This window comes from Camelina sativa, chromosome 1, assembly GCF_000633955.1.
Source record: "Camelina sativa cultivar DH55 chromosome 1, Cs, whole genome shotgun sequence".
NCBI lineage: Eukaryota > Viridiplantae > Streptophyta > Magnoliopsida > Brassicales > Brassicaceae > Camelina > Camelina sativa.
Window position 1 is genome coordinate 12,282,106 of NC_025685.1, and position 12,515 is coordinate 12,294,620.

The following is a 12,515-nucleotide window of genomic DNA, read 5'->3' on the forward strand; positions in this document are numbered from 1 at the left end:
CAGATATTGTACAGTTTCCTGCACTCCAGTAGCTTGGTTTAATAGGTCTTCCAATGGGCGAATTTTCTCTTGTTCGACTAAATAAGCCTTGACCTTATTCAATCGGGACTGCGCCTTCTTCACTGTCCGCTCCACCTTCTCCAAACGATCCCGCCGAAGTCTTTTAACCTCAAAGTCGAGTTTGATTTTCAACTCGTTGCATGCTCCCTGCAGTTCGGATTTCTCTCCTTCGAGAATAAGCGCTCGGGAATCCAGTTCGCCAATCCTCAGTTCAGATTCGGCAATGATACCGTCCTTTTCAGCAAGAAGAGCTTCAAGCTCCTTGATCCTTTCGTCCTTAGCTTTGCTGGCAACTCGGATTTGTTCCTCGCATTCCTTCACCTTTTCAAGCTCGAATCCAGACTTTTTATCGCTTTTGACTCGCCTATCGTACAGTTGATTCAGCGTATTCATCCTGGCGGCAGTTTGTGAATTCAAAGAACATACATCAGTATTGCTCGCACAAAGTTTGAACGAGTTAAAGAAAATGATAAGGCTAACCATCAAGTAGGATTCGGCGACGTCAAGGAACGCTTGCTGGAACTCCAGTTCGTCCGCTGACGGAAGAATTCGGCTAGAGATCTTCAAGGTGCGGAAAAGTTCGCCTGAAGCATCACAACTTGTGACCAAAGGGGTATCGCCGAAATATTCAAAGGCAAACCGGTCCCTTTTGTCGTTTTCTCTTGCCAGACGGAATCGGTCGGCAGATTCCAGTCCGGCGTTTTCAGCTGAGCGTTTGCGGCTAGCTGCGGAGCCTTCTTTTTGTGTTTCCTCTTCTTCCNCGCAACCATGCATGGCGGCAGGGCCGCTATCCTCTCGAATCCATTCTCGATCCAATCTTTTAGGTGGGATTCGAGCATCTCAAGCTTGAGCAGCAATTCACATTGCGCTTGTTCGAGTGCGGCGAGTCGATCGCGGTACTCCGTGTGACGGTCTTCCACCTGANTGATCTGCATAAGCAAAGTCAACAACGGATTAGTTTGGAAGCGGATATTGCAGGATGTCTCGCGATAGTTACCTGACGAAAGAAGGTATCCGCTTCAGCAAACTCGGCCTCACTAGCACGCCTGTTAATATAAAACGGCTTGACGTTTCCTAGAATGAAGTCACCAATCAGGGTAGGATCCATGTGTGTCGGCTTCCGATCTGCTTCCTTTCGGCACTTGTTGCAATACGCAACCATGCATGGCGGCAGGGCCGCTATCCTCTCGAATCCATTCTCGATCCAATCTTTTAGGTGGGATTCGAGCATCTCAAGCTTGAGCAGCAATTCACATTGCGCTTGTTCGAGTGCGGCGAGTCGATCGCGGTACTCCGTGTGACGGTCTTCCACCTGATGAAGAAATTCTTCCAGGTCACGTCTCTCTCCCGGTTTTACGCGGAACATCAGCATCCAAGGAGCTCGGATGTTCGGGTAGTAGGCCATCCCCCTTTCAATAGCTTCGGCATTCGAGAACGTCGGGACACCATTCCCGATAGGAGGGGATTCCATGCTGCTAATAGAGTTCGACATCACTCAGGTTTAAAGTTTTTCAAGAATTGTTTAGTTCGGAGACCGCGCTGGTTGATTTATATGCACATTGGGGGGTGAAATTTCCATAGTCTGTGCAAAATGGCAAAAGTGTAAATTTCGAGAATTTGTTGAGTTTTCCTTTTTGGCAAAAGGAAAAGTTCCGGCACAAAAAAAAATAGGGAAGAAAAAGCTTCAAAAGGGAAAATGGGCCGAACAAGTCGGCAATGTTTTACAAGGGTATTCAAACCCACACATCCAAAGCATTTGCTCCTCAGGAAATTAAAGATCAGCGTCCAAAGCACCGGTCAAATCGGCTTGGAAGCTCTCGGCATTGCAGCCATACGGATAGTAGACGGAGTCCGAAGCCATCGTTCCGGGGTGAAGAAGTCCGTAGCCCAGCTGATCAGGGGATATGATGAGGTCGTTTTCATTCAATTCGAGGACGTCGATCGCTTGGATAGTTTCCTCGGCTTTGGCCTTGTTCGTATTAATCTCAGCGATTTGCTCCTCAGGAATAACGGACCCCTTCTCGATCAGATATTGTACAGTTTCCTGCACTCCAGTAGCTTGGTTTAATAGGTCTTCCAATGGGCGAATTTTCTCTTGTTCGACTAAATAAGCCTTGACCTTATTCAATCGGGACTGCGCCTTCTTCACTGTCCGCTCCACCTTCTCCAAACGATCCCGCCGAAGTCTTTTAACCTCAAAGTCGAGTTTGATTTTCAACTCGTTGCATGCTCCCTGCAGTTCGGATTTCTCTCCTTCGAGAATAAGCGCTCGGGAATCCAGTTCGCCAATCCTCAGTTCAGATTCGGCAATGATACCGTCCTTTTCAGCAAGAAGAGCTTCAAGCTCCTTGATCCTTTCGTCCTTAGCTTTGCTGGCAACTCGGATTTGTTCCTCGCATTCCTTCACCTTTTCAAGCTCGAATCCAGACTTTTTATCGCTTTTGACTCGCCTATCGTACAGTTGATTCAGCGTATTCATCCTGGCGGCAGTTTGTGAATTCAAAGAACATACATCAGTATTGCTCGCACAAAGTTTGAACGAGTTAAAGAAAATGATAAGGCTAACCATCAAGTAGGATTCGGCGACGTCAAGGAACGCTTGCTGGAACTCCAGTTCGTCCGCTGACGGAAGAATTCGGCTAGAGATCTTCAAGGTGCGGAAAAGTTCGCCTGAAGCATCACAACTTGTGACCAAAGGGGTATCGCCGAAATATTCAAAGGCAAACCGGTCCCTTTTGTCGTTTTCTCTTGCCAGACGGAATCGGTCGGCAGATTCCAGTCCGGCGTTTTCAGCTGAGCGTTTGCGGCTAGCTGCGGAGCCTTCTTTTTGTGTTTCCTCTTCTTCCTTTTCGGTTCAGCTCCGAGCCGAGGAACATCTTCTTCATCGTTTGGAGGGTCGGCATTCCCTAAAGCTAGGGGAGGAGTTTCGCGATTAGCAACATCGTCAGTGTTGACGTCTTCTTCGGAAGCCCGAGTGGAATCGACGACGGTCTGATCCTGAACAGGATCAACGTCAGATCGATCCTGAGGAGGATTGATATCGGCTTTGATGGCAGTCTGGATTTCCCGGTAAACGACCTGGAGACTGTCGAATTCAATGACACGTGACCCAGCTGGCTCCGCAGTTCGTCCCAGCGAACTCGCGAAACTTGGGAATGTTGTCCTGGGTTTGCCCATCGCTTTTTTAACGCGGATACGGGTAATAAATTCCCACCAACGATTGTTCCCGGATAGCAGAGCGTTCCTGAGAGAGTGATAGTCCAGAGCTAGACGTGTTGCGCAAAATGGACGATCTGGAAGCAAGACATGAAAAAGTTAAAATTGGTCAGAGGTGCCGAAGTCAATTAGAATGTACTGGAAATATAAAATCTACCAGGATTTTCATTCCACACTCTCCGATGGAAACCCAATGGATTGACGAGCAAGTACTGATCGACGCGGACATAAAAGTAGTTGTTCTCCCACTTCTTGAATTTGGAAACTCTTTGACCAGCAAGGAAATTGTGCGCCGGTCTCATATTCACTTCCCAACGATTNAGGGGTATCGCCGAAATACTCAAAGGCAAACCGGTCCGTTTTGTCGTTTTCTCTTGCCAGACGGAATCGGTCGGCTGCTTCCAGTCCGGCGTCTTCAGCTGAGCGTTTGCGGCTTGCTGCTGGCTGCGGAGCCTTCTTTTTGTGTTTCCTCTTCTTCCTTTTCGGTTCAGCTCCGAACCGAGGAACATCTTCTTGATCGTTCGGAGGGTCGGCATTCCCTAAAGCTAGGGGAGGAGTATCGCCTTTAGCAACATCGACAGTGTTGACATTTTCTTCGGGAGCCCGAGTGGGATCGACGACGGTTTGATCCTGAATAGGATCAACGTCAGATCGGTCCTGAGGAGGATTGATATCGGCTTCGATGGCAGCCTGGGTTTCCCGGCGAACGACCTGGAGACTGTCGGATTCAATGACACGTGACCCAGCTGGCTCCGCAGTTCGTCCCAGCGAACTCGCGAAACTTGGAAATGTTGTCCTGGGTTTGCCCATCGCTTTTTCAACGCGGATACGGGTAATAAATTTCCACCGACGACTGTTCCCGGATAGCAGAGCGTTCCTGACAGAGTGATAGTCCGGAGCTTGACGTGTTGCGCAAAATGGACGATCTGGAAGCAAGACATGAAAAAGTTAAAATTGGTCAGAGGTGCCGAAGTCAATTAGAATGTACTGGAAATATAAAATCTACCAGGATTTTCATTCCACACTCTCCGATGGAAACCCAATGGATTGACGAGCGAGTACTGGTCGACGCGGACATAAAAGTAGTGGTTCACCCACTTCTTGAATTTGGAAACTCTTTGACCAGCAAGGAAATTGTGCGCCGGTCTCATATTCACTTCCCAACGATTCGGACTCTTTGATGACTTGAAGTTGGACAGTTGCTCAAAGCACTGAACTCCAATGTTAACTCCGACTTCGGCCGCAATGGTAAGGGCAGCCATGAAGTTACAAATGGCTCCAGGGACAAATTGCCAGATCGCTATCCTGCGTCTCTGGGCGTAGAGTGATATCAGTGCTGGGATTGGAAATAGGAGGCGACATTCAGTAAAATAACCCTCGTACAAGCATATGTACCCTTCCGGCGGGTTCCAGGGGCGCTGGTCGGCTCGAGGGATCAGAATTGTGACGTTGCTGTTAAATAGACCGCATGAGTTCAGCATGTCGTTCACGGTTTTGATCGAACTCAAACTCTTCTGGCCTCCAATTCGTCCTTTATGATCTAACAAAGGATCGATATCTTCGATTGAGATTCCTAAAGGCGCGAATCGGTCTTCTTCTTGCGCCAATACATCTTGAGTCAGTTTATTACTCCCATCTTCATGACGAACTGGTAGAGGAGTCTGTGATGATGACGCTCTAGCTGAGCAGCGACTTAGAAGAGATGGGATTTTGGAGCCCAATCTAGTGGATTCTCCGATCTGTGCGACGCGTCTGGAGGTGCGACGAATTAATTGCTCGTTTTCGCTTTCCAGCGAAAAAGAGGGATCCGAAGTGCCCGCCATGATGTGAGTTCGGAGAGTGCGGAAGAAAAATGGAGATAAATAATTAAAAAGAAGAGAGTTCGGAGCAGATTACCTTTCACTGTTGGCAGGAAATGAGAAATGACGAAGGGAGGAGGCGTATTTATAGAGTCGAATGGGCGGCAACCCTACGAAGAGTCATTATGACCTACGCGGCTCTTCGACTTCCAACCTAGCGGATGTGACGCAAACGACACGTGTCATCCGGACGGTTCACACTGAAACGGCGCGGAAATCCCGGGTAAAATCAAATGATTCTTTATGGTCTAGATCGGATATTCTCTTTCCATAGTTCAAAATATTCAAATTGTATCCCGAATATTTAGAACTGGGGGGGGACTAATTGTTGGTGCGGGATTTAGCACCCCCCACATACCGAACTAAACCAGAAAGACAATTTGGTTATTTAACTGGAAATCCGGTTAGGTGCTCAGTTAGGTCATTTAAGCCCACTTCGGATAGAAGAAGTCCAGCCTCGAGGATGAAGAACCGACTTCCACTTCGCCTGGCGGCCGATCTAAGAGATAGAGTAACTTTCCTTATTTCAGTTCGTCTGATAAGGAAAGTTAATATATTGTACGATTCATGAATATGTATAAAGGGGGAAGGACTTCTCCATTGTAAGGCATCGATTATTGAATACAATTATTGAGTTCTCTTCTTGTTCTTAACAATAAAAACCCTAATTCTTCTAATATCAAAGCCTAGATTAGTTTTCTAAGAGAGTTTTCTTTACTGAATTTGTTTTCCCCCATAAACAAATTCATTGTGGAAATCCAGTTTCTACCCTCACTAATATTTTAATGGAAGTAATATAAAATTATTAGGCAAACGCAAAATATTATATTCTTCTTTATGATTTTTCTTTTCTTTTTTCGTTTTAGCAATTAAAAATTGTCTTCTTTATTGTATATTCTCTCCATCGCTAGATCGCACTAGAGCAGATAAGATCTACATAGAACTTTGAGATGTGTACAATAATTAATTAGTAACAAAAACACCCCAAGATTTATATTGACTAATGTCAGATGTAATCTGCAACTGCAAGCGCATGTTTTCAAATTCACGTGTTTATTTTATGTATTGCTTCATGTCAGATATTGTGTATATCAGTTTAACTTTTAATTAAGTTTCTAAATCGATTAATATATATATATATATATATATATATATATATATATCAAAAATTCTTTTCATTTTACTTAGTCCATACTCCACTGTAATACACTCACTAGTTACACTTACACCTCTCTCTACACAGATGATAAACAACAGATTCAGATTTTACATAACGATGAGATTTTATATAGTGTATAGTATTATATAAAATGTCTGACAAGTTTATCACTGGATTTTATTTTTCATCATGTGCACAGATAGAAAGTATTTTAGTGTGGAGGAATAGTTAGTATGAGTGGTATAATAACTTTCTGACAAAATTTATCTGTGTTTTCATTTTTTCATCATGTGCACACAAAAAGAAAAAAAGAAGAACAAATGCTAATTAATAGTATTGAGTAATGGATAACATGAGAAGTAATAATGATAAATCTGGTTACAGATTTAATACTACATTATTGTGATCTGCTCTAAAGCCTTAATAGTATAATGACTTACTAGGTTCCGAGTTATTTTTGCATATTTTTTTAAAAAAATATAATTCTCAAGTGATCAAACCCGTATAATATGTCTAATTGCAACATTTTTTTTTATCCGAAAAATCTCATTTCTCGTAATTCACATGATTAAATAGTATGTACGCATATGTTATGCTTGAATTCTTGTTCCCAAAATTCTCGCCCATGTTTTCTTATACATGAATATACCCACACAAAATTCTCATAACCTGATTATTATGGATCTAATTTGAACGATTTCCTAAAATATAATAAATCTGTTGTTTAATCTTTTTTCTTCTTCTTAATATGTAAATTGAGTCAGTTTGACAACATGGATATTTGATATGATTTTTTTAAAAACCCTTAAGTGTATTCCCCAATTAATAGTATAGATTTCCTTCAATTATTGAATGAAACATTCCTTAGTTATATTAATGACAATTTAATGTAAATAATATAGTAAGAGAAGGGCGAGTAATAAAATGGGATATAAAGTATTTTATATAAGAGATACCATAAGGTATATTATTAAGGAGAATTCAATTAATTTGGATATTATTAGTTTTTTTAAGTAGTATATGTATCTGTAATTGATGGAGAAATAAAATTACAATATTGTAAGCGGTAAAATTATTAGAAAGATAACATTATTTCTATTTCTGAAAATATGATTTTAAATATATATATTTCTTACATCTCATAATATAGTTATATTATTATATTACAATACATAATAAAATTTATTTAATTTTGAAAATATGTAGGAATAATATTTATCAATTTTTGAATAATATTTACCAATTTTAGTATTTATAAGAGCAAAATATTGTGTATATAAATAAATTGAATTGTAGTGCAGTTAACAAAAAAATATATATATTGCAGTGACAGTTTTATGTAATTTTATGGAATACTAAGGGTGAATAATAAATTGGCTCTGGAGCTCTCTAGCGACGACACATCAGCTTTTTCTCTAAAATGCTTCTCTTTTAATGTATAGGAGATATCCCCTAAAAGTGAAAGGTTTTTGTAATCTTCTTTACATGGATTAGCATAAGAGCATCATGTCTTATGTAAATTTATAATTTCGACAGATTAAAAATGATTTAAGTATTGTCATCCACTCACATAGCATAAGTAATTAGACCTTAATCATGGTTTGATCCAAATTGTTCTTTTATCTATACTATTAAAGCAAGAGTATTCACTAGATTCAAATTGGACCATGACTTTGTTTTGATACGTTTTTCATTAAAAATGATTAGAGTATCACTTAATTTAATTAAATTAATCTATAATTTCGATTTATCTAAATGACCATTATACCCCTTGCTCGACCACTTATTTATGACCGGGTCGGGACGCGGATCCTGTTTAACCCAATAATAGAACAAAAATCTACACGCGGATCCGTTTGTAATCCGGATTAATACTATTCGGATCGTGTATTTGATTTGATTCAATAATAATTATTCACACAACCAAATTGGTATCCAAGTATTTAATGGCTTCAGTAATATCAAATATTAACTACTACCATACTTAATCCCTATAATTATTACGAATATTAATAATAATGAAAAATCTTTAATACTTATGGATTATGATTTTGTTGCTTCCAAAATAATCAATAGATTAAATATGAAATTGTATATATATGTAAACTTATTTGATTTGCTTTTATATTGTTAGATATTTACGGAAACAACAAATCAACTTAATACAATTAAATAAAAACAAATCATAATTTAGTTTAGATTTTTCAATATTTCCTTAACGAAATATATGACTAATATGTTTGAGTACAAATGAGTTGGAAGCTTGATTTATCAGGTATCCAAATTTAACATTTTAACTTGGTTCTATATTTGAGCATATTTAAACTTTTAAAAACTAAACATATTATAATATATTTACGTTTTTAAAAAAGTTTAAGAGATTATAAATATTTAAATTTTTATAGGATGTTTAAATTATTATAAATATTTGAACTCCGTCAAAAGTTTAAAATATTATAATATATTTAAGTCTATAAAATATTTAAGTAATATTAATATTTTTACGCTTAAAATTTTTAAAATATAAAAAAAGTTTAAGTTAAACCCGCTAAAACAGATATTTTTATCAAACTATAAATTAAATTAGTTTTTTTTACAATTTTGCTGAGATTTTATATATTAAATATTAAATTCTAAATGATAACCTAAATATACCTAATCTCACTAGCAATGTTTTCCTAACTATTGAAATATCTCACACTAAAATTTAATAAGCAACTTATCCTTTTTTGACGCCAAACCAAAATAAAGAAAAACTCATCCTCTTACAAAACTACTATCCAATATTACGGTGTGTCTATCCTCTTACAAAACTATTATCCGATATTGCGGAGTGTCTATCTATATTAACATTTTTGAAGTACATTTTGTGTTATGCCATTTTAGTTTTGTTTATTTAAAAAATTATTTACAACATTAATCCCTAAAAAATTTCCAAAACTAACATTACTCCAGATTTTGTTTCCTAAATATTTTATATTTCATTTCAATTAAAAAATAACAACAATCAATATGGAAATAGAAACTATCATATATTTAACCATACATTATGTTGTGTTTTGAAGATATTCTATATCTGAATACTTCGTAAAAGAAAAAACAATTTAATTCCCATTTTGTTTTTAAAAATCTGTGAGCTTTGATTCTTAACGTAAGAAAAACTTCGATTGACAATTATTTAAATATTATAATTAACAGATATAAACTTAATAAAATTTTAATTATTACGAATATGTAAAATTAAAAATTCTAAAATACTATATAATGTGGTTATATAGTAGATGAGTTATAAAGAGATTATGTTGAAATTAATAAAATATTATTAAAGTTGTGTTAACACGGGTTAAATTCTCATTTAATTATTTATCAACACTAATAATATTAAAATATTTGACATAAAATCAAGTTGATTTAACTAAGATTGTATAAAATAATTAAATCATTAGGAAAAATGTGACTTAATCACAACGTATAATTACTGATTATGTATTTAGATCCCTTATTTTTTGTTATAATAATTAAAAATCAAAATAGAATCTCAAACACAAACAAAACAAACTAAATATAACAAACAAATAGTTATGAAGTATAATGCGGGTAAAAAAATAATATAAATATTTAGCCACACAACAACTAGAAAATTTAGTTATTCCTATATTTACAAAACATTCAATATTTAACAAATAGATACAACATAAAATATAATTATATGCGCGGGTTAAAATTTAGTTATCTTACAAAATTACTATCCAATATTACGGTTTATCTGTTTCCGTGAAAAGCTACATTCTACAAACTACTTACTCTATTAAGATTTCCAATTTACTGTATAACCCCAAATATACAAATAAACACTATATAACAAAGAAAATAAGTTAAAATAAAAAACTACATTACAAAAATATAAATTACAAAAAAAAGTAACTAACAAAATATTTAATCGGGTGGTGTAATACGCAGTATCACCTAATATATATATATATATATATATATTATTTGTTGAGATTTGATCTATTGATATAATTATTTTAAAGACGCCAACGAAGTGGAACTAAATCTGAAGATGTATGAAATATAGGAGTACAAAGGAAGATTTTCTTATCAAAGGAAGATTTTCTTATCCCAACGTTTTGAATCCGAACACGAAACCAAACTCGATCCAAAAATCTCTACATTTATGGATTAGGCTTTAGAGTGTCGTGTTTGGAAGAGTTGCGTATAACATTTGAATCTTTAGTGCTATTTAAAACGTACACTACTGTTCATATTCAATAAAAGAGGTGGGAGTTAAAAGGGAGAGACGCACGTGATACGAAGCCAACAACAAGAGAATGATGATTGGAGAAGAATTTGCAAAAATAACTTTTTTTTAATGTTTGTTTGTTTGTTTGATAAAAAAATCTATACTCATCGACCGGATAAATCTCAATACATTTTGAGGAATTTATCTTTTTCGGTAATTATTTGGTTTTTGTAAATGCATTGTGGAAAAATGGTTGATGATTTCACTTCTCCCCCGAATTTGAGTTTTAGGGTTTGTGCAAATTTTTTTTATAGATTTCGCCTCACTTATATTTCCTTAAAATCCAAAAATTGTGGATACAACTTTTAAAGTCGCATAATTAAAAATGAGTGTGCACAGATGTGAAATTAGCCAACTTCACTACGAATTTGGTTCGGAGGATTTGTACAAAGTTTTTTTTCCGTTATATCCTTCTTATGGTTGCCCAAAATCAAGAAAATGTGGATCCAAATTTTCAAGAAAAAAAAGGAGTAAACTGAACAAATTAATAATATTGGAATTAAAAAGGGTATTTACACGGAAATAGGATTTACCCAAACACAATAAATCACTGCAGTTTCGATGTAAAGGTTGAATTAACTCTTTAACTATACTTCGGTAGGTTTTTAAACAATATATGTATAGTCATCTCATCACACGAATGATAAATCAAAATTCATCAATAAATAAAATATTATTTAAAAAATATTCATGGATGAATTTAATGTATTTTTAAAAAAATATAGATATATGTATATATATATAATATATATTAAGAAATAGTAGAACTTTATTCAAATGTGAAGAAAGATAAAGGCATGCTCCAGGTTTGATGGGAGAAGAAAGAGAGAGCTGGCAACAGCTATTCTCTCACTGATAGATCACTCTCCTCCTCTGTCCCGCACTCATCTCTTTCTCTCTTTTTTTGTTTCTTTCTTTTCGACAGCTTTCATTTTTATTCTCCTCCATTTTAAAATTTGAATATTTTACTCTCATTTACTAATTTCTTTTTGTTAAAAGGTATTCAATATTATAAATAAATGCCTAATAGGCTATTTCCGGATTTAAGCCCATTTACAATAATCTTCTTAGGATCTAAACCATACACATCATACCAAGTAAAACTAAAATCAAAATTGATCCGGGTTTATCTAATAACGAACCGGAGTCAAACCGGTCATTATGTAACCCTAATCTCAATTGAAGAACTCAGTTTGAGCCGCCGCCCATGAGATTGCAGATGCTCATTGGAACAGGACCTCCGGTGAGCCTGGACGACGTGAGTCAAACGGAGATGGTGATCAAAGATCCGTTGCCATCCCGCCACCGTAGAGCAATCCGAGCTTTGATTGTCGAAGAGATTCAAGCTCATATGTGAGAGAAGACAGGCGGTAGGGAGTAGATCTGAGAACCTTCGACGGTGGCTTAGCTCCTCCTAGCCATAGACGACCTCCCTCATCGAACAACAGCCGTGAGAAGCCTCCAGAATCTCCAGTTTTCAGATCTAACCGCCTTACTCTCTCGATCCTTGCCGTGAATCTCCCTCTTCTTCTCTGCGTCGCATCACCGCCGATAGAGCTCTTACCGTCGGTGTATCGAGGAAACTTCTCCCTTCCACTGCTCTCTTGATTTCGATCTTAAAGCTTTATTTTGTTGATGCTGCAGTTTACGGATGAAACACCATGAGCCTTGGGGCTCTCTTCGTCGCTGGAATCGACGGAGAACCTCCATCGACAGTACAAGAGGTTGCGATCAGAAAAATAAAAAGTTTGGAAGAGAAAAATCGCCGCGAGTGTCGTCCATGCATCCGATTCTCTCTCAACTTTTTTTTGAAATCTCATTTACTGATTTACATCAAACGTATATGTATGTAGTAAATAATCTCTTTACTACGAGGCAAAAAAAAAAAAAAAAAAAAAAAAATACTTCTAAAGGTTTA